The sequence below is a fragment of the Lupinus angustifolius genome, chromosome LG19, assembly GCF_001865875.1.
Source record: "Lupinus angustifolius cultivar Tanjil chromosome LG19, LupAngTanjil_v1.0, whole genome shotgun sequence".
NCBI classification, from domain to species: domain Eukaryota; kingdom Viridiplantae; phylum Streptophyta; class Magnoliopsida; order Fabales; family Fabaceae; genus Lupinus; species Lupinus angustifolius.
This window is the reverse complement of record NC_032027.1, coordinates 9799220-9805140: the sequence shown is the minus strand read 5'-3', so window position 1 is coordinate 9805140 and position 5921 is coordinate 9799220.

Below are 5921 nucleotides of genomic sequence, written 5' to 3'. Positions count from 1 at the left end.
TGCATGTGTGTGTATATACTATTGCTATTGACTTTACTTTCTAGGTGGGGCTGAGGGACCTACAACAGATTCAAAGGAAAGGTTATTGTTTAATCACTGTTCTGCAACCTACACTCCTACGCTACAAAGTAAATTCAAACAACTTAATTGTCTCTCAGAAGAAAAAAAACTAAATATTATATTTAGTTTTACATAAGGATCAACTTATTTTAATTTTAAGAGTAAATTTAAAAAATTACTTCGCATATTAATTTTCAATTCTAGTAAAACTATTAAATTTCCTTAAAGTTAATGAGTAAAACATGGATTATTGTGTAAGATGTGGAGTAATGCATCCTCTCTCTTAATTTTATCTGTTAATATGTTACATTTTTTCTATGTTTAAGGAATTCATTTCTTATTTTTTATTTTTATAATTCAAACTTTTAAAAAATATTTAATTTTATATATGTTACATTTTTTCTTTATAATTCAAATTTCTTTCAAAAAAGATAATATAGTATGTTACATTTTTTATATTTTTTATTATTAAAGGGATCTCATTACCTTATTGTAAGAAATTAATCTCTTTTTAGACATATGATTGTCTCTCTCAATAAATAATATTCATAAAAATTAAACTTTTAACATTTCCGAGTTTACAGGGATTTAACGGAGTCTTACACCACTAAACATATATTGTTACACATAAATATATTAGATAGATGATATAGTAAGGTAAAACAAACTTAATATTAACAATAATTGAATATTAAACTATAAATGTTCATGTAATCTTTAATTATTTAATATTGCTAACAAATTCATCCAATTTTATTTTATACATTAAAAAAATGAAAGACTAGACGAAAGAACTAGCTTCTATCAAGTTCATGCAGTAGGGAGTTAAATAATAATTATCATCACAATTTAATTCTTTTAATAAAATTAGCATTTTTAATTTTTTTCCTTGTTAAAAATATTAAAAACGATTTAATATTTATATACCTAGACGTAAGAGGATTTTATACTATTAGCACATCATTCATTGTTATATATTAATCATCATTAACTCTTAAATAAAAATAACATAACAGTAAACATTTCGTTGACATTGTAAATTTTTTTACACAAACATATATATTAAACTCTTATTAACATTTATTTTTATTTTAGATCTTACTATTCATATTTATTATTTAATATTTTGAAATATAAATTTTTTAATAAACAATAAATTCCTTATTAAATATTTTCTTAGTTATGGTAACAATATCGAAATTTTAACTTACCTTATTGGAATTAATACATTAAATTTCTTATTCAGTATAATTTTATTAGTATAAATTTTGAAAATTTCCTAATATAAATTCTAATATATCCACACGCACAATAGCTTCTTATTAGTTGTATATATTAAACTCGAATTACAGTAATGATATATTATACTATCAAATCTTTTTATCTGAAATATGTCATTTGTTAAATCAATTATTAAAATCAATGTTGTAAAAACTATTTCGTATCGGTTGGTTCAACCGGAAAACTGGTGAACCGGACTCTTAATCGGTACGGTACAGGTGCTGAACCGCCACGTATTAAAACCGGTCAAAAACTAGTGAACCGGTCGGTATTTTACAAAACCGGCCGGTTTGTACACATATATTTTTTTTTTGAAAAAAAAACTTAAAAACTTAAAAATTCATTACAAGGTGACCCATCTGTCCAACCCTTCTTCAACACTTCAAGGCATATGCTTCCAATGCATACTTAGATTGCACATTTTGGTTTATAACATTCGTATGTAATCTCAATGACATTTGTGTAATCTTGGAGTACTGTCTGGAAATAGGATTTGGTGGAAAATATAATATCGATATGAGACAACTTTGACTCCTTGGTGTTAAATGTTAAAACTCCATATTTATTTGTTTTGTAGAGTGAGTTGTGAACTTGTGTCATTTGTTCATATTATAAGGTTGTTTAATGATACTTTTGGATTGATATATGTTTTGTAATTTAGACTTTGAATTTGGTAAAGACTTAAAGTTGTTTGTTTATGTGAATTTTGAGTAGATTATAAATATGGATTATAAATTTGGAGCATCTATCTATTTGGAATTTTTTTGTTGTTGTTATAGGTTTATATATATATAAATATAAGTAGGTATGTCCGGTTTAACCGACATGCGGTTTAATTACTGAACCACTAGTTGAACCACTATATCACTATACCAGTACCCTGACCAGTTTGATAACCGGTACGGTTTTAACAACACTAATTAAAATATGTTAGTGTAAGAGGATTTGTACGAGGAAGAAAAATTAGTGTGAAAGCATATTTATATAGTGACAACTAATAAGATATTGATAACACATTAAAATTTTAATTTTAATTAAAACTTAGTTCTAAATTATAGCACCAAAACATATAAATGCAATTGTCTCTAGATACTAGATAGAATGCGTTGAATATATTTTCACACAAGTTTTTCTATGTACAAGAATATATGATTTTATGATAATAAGAGACTAAATTCTTCTCTCACATTAATTCTTCATAAAAAAGTTTCTTAAAATTTATAGTTATTTATCTATAATCACATGAGCTCTCCAACAATTTTACACAAAAAAACGTGTGTAATATGTATCCAACGTATCATATCCGGAGATAAATATATTTATATTTTTTGGTATTATCATTAAGATTATATTTTAATTTGAATTCAATTTTTAATGTCTTTTCAAGATTTTATTGGTTGTCTCTAAATAAATATATCTCCACACAAGATTTTACTCTCTCAAATATGTCACATGGCATTAACATTGACCAATGGCGGAGGATTATAGGGACAGGTGGGGGCAGTTGCCCTGAATTTTTCGCTACTTAAACATATTTGTTGTTCAATAAAATGTGTTGTTTTGTGCGTTATTTGTTATGATTGATCATAAAAATACTTAATTATTAAACTTCTAAATTACAATATACATTTTTTCAATCAATCATAACAAGTAACACATAGAGTGACATAATTTTTGAAAGAACACGTGCACTACATTTACCTACACACAAAATGACGTCTTTATGGATATACTAATTGGACATCACATATTTCTTTAATTTGAAGCTTAATAAATAAATATGGTCCAACTTGTGTGTCATTTTAAAAATTATACATAATAGATCTAATTCTTTACACTTAATGAAAACGATTATGTACGTATTGATAATATATATCTTATGAATGCTTATAAGTCATTTGATATTGATAATATATGTAATTTTTCCAACAATTATATGCTATGGATTTTAACAAGCAAGAGAAGATTAGTTTGAGATGTCAATTTCAACATTTTATTATTGATATCGTTAGTCATTCAAGTTTGAAAAACTTTCAACAATATGTCATTAGTCATATATTGTTTTATCAAATTATTCGTCTTATCTTAACTATTGTGGTTCAACTAACATAAATATCATTTTCAACAACAAAAACAAGCAACAAAATTAGGTAGGAAGATAGAAGATGAATTTATTTATTGCAGACAACAAAGTAACTAATATTGAAAAGGAAATAACTGAAAATTTTAGTTATAATCTAATAATGTATGTTTCTTTATATTTTTCGTTACTGAATTGATTTTAATTACAATTTGCAATTAAATTTTGTCGCCCCTCCTAAAATTTTGATCAAGAACCGCCACTCAAATTATGACATATTTTATTTTCCTAAAATTTTGACTGTACTACCTAAAATGATTTAGAAATGGCCAAATGTAATAAATCAGTAACTACAATCTCAATTGTATCCCCTAATAATTATATGTAGTTCTATCTGGAAGAGTTTGTACTTTGTAAGACATGAAAAATAAGTCTTCATGTTTTACCTGAAAGAACATTCTCACCCTTAAAAAAGTGTTTGCTTTTAAAAAAACAAATATATATATAAAGTTACCCTTCTATGTTAAAATTTGATTCTCTAAGAAATTTAACGTACATTTATAAGGAACCCTTGAAATACGACTTCATATTATAGGGTAGGGAAAAATAAGGAATTAGAAATTAGTTTATAGTGTAGTTACACCATATTATACCTTTATATATAATATAGATATTACAAAGAAAAAATCTTAGTGAAAGTCAATTTATATAATAATTATTATTATTATAATAATAAACTTCTATGTGTTAGCTACCATTATGTACATGCATGGAATAAATACAGCTGTGATAATAAAACGGAGGGAAGGCACAACTAAAACAAAACAAATGACATGGTTATATAACAAACTTGGTAGAAAATTATTAAACTACAGTATTGTGAATGACACTAAGGCATTGGCAGTAGCTAGGAAAAATATATAAATAGAGTAGCAAGTTAAGAAAAACCCAAACTACTACATAACCCTACACTAATCGAACTCCCTAAGCAATTTAGATGCCACAACTCAGAAAAGAAAGTTGCCACATAATTTGAAGGAGAAATCATGCGCAAGGACAGTACACATATTCCAACACTATATGGGTAGCACCACAAAAAAGACATGTGTAGCTGATTAAGATACTATTCGGAGACATTATAAATAGCCACTCAAACTCACTTATTAAAGAATCATATTTAGGTGAAAGAAACATACACGTAGGATAACAAGGGGAAAACCTACTTCAATTTACAGTACATGTTGACTTTTTATTTACGTTTTTTAAAACGATTCCTTGAAAAATTCATCTAAATTATTATTGATTTGTGAAGTCAAAAGGCTATTTATACAAGAGAAGGAATATGACTTGTAATCCAAGCAATTAACTAAAAAAGGTTACAATATTCAACTAATTATTAAATAACTATTTGGTAGGAAGAGTATAACTAAATTGTGATTACTAAAACTAAAGTCATGAAGAGGAAATATGTGTGAAGAAGATCTTTACTCCTGACATTGACAATGTTTTTTGATGAAGACATCAATATCACCAAAAAGAAGAAAAGAAAGATTACTTATGAAGACCAAGAAGATTAAAGCTTCAAGACAATTAGTCTAAGTCTAAATAGGTACTTCTATCCTATACTCTTTAATATACCAAAGTAGTAATGCTCAAAATATTTTAAAAGAAATTGAAACACTTCAAGTTTTAAATAAAAACATTTTTCAAAATACTATGTAACAGGTTACTGAAATTTGAGTAACAGGTTACATGAGTGAGAATCAGTTATCCAACAAAATTTGAATTGGAGTAACCGATTACTCTAAGTGAATTTTAATTCACTGTTGGACAGAGAGTTTGAGTAACCGATTCCTCAAGTGAGTAACCAATTACTCAATGTAATTTTTCAAAACGTCACGTTTGGGTAACCGATTACCCACTTGCTGTAATTGGTTACTGAGAGTTGTTACATCAGTTTTTCAGATTTGAAACTCAAAGGTTTTCATCCCAAACGAAATGCCTTCATTCCAAACAATTCCTACTCTTTCATAAAGACACAATGACTGATTAGAAAGTCTATTTCAAGGCCTTAGAACTCACAATAATTGAACAACTCTTTCATAACTCTTTCACACTTTTATCACAACTTTCCTACACTTTTCTGAAATAGTTTTCTGCACTTCTAGCAACTTGAACTCAAACTTTGAAAACTATTTTTTGAGTTGCTTGAAGTAAAGTGTTTTAAAGTTTTGTAAACTTAAAGAGCATTATTACTAAGTATACAAAAAAGTTGATTGGATTGCAAGTGTTATTATAAATCATACTTGGCAATCCAAGCCAACATTGTAATTCTTCCTTCATTGTAAATACTTTCTTTCACGGGGTGTGAATAGAAAGGGGATAGAGTTACTTGGAAAGGTGTTTTCCAAGGGTATAAGTATTAGTGAGTGTGTAAGGTACATAGAGATCTCGGGGTGAGATATTGTAATTACAACTCATAATATTTAGTGGAAAATCT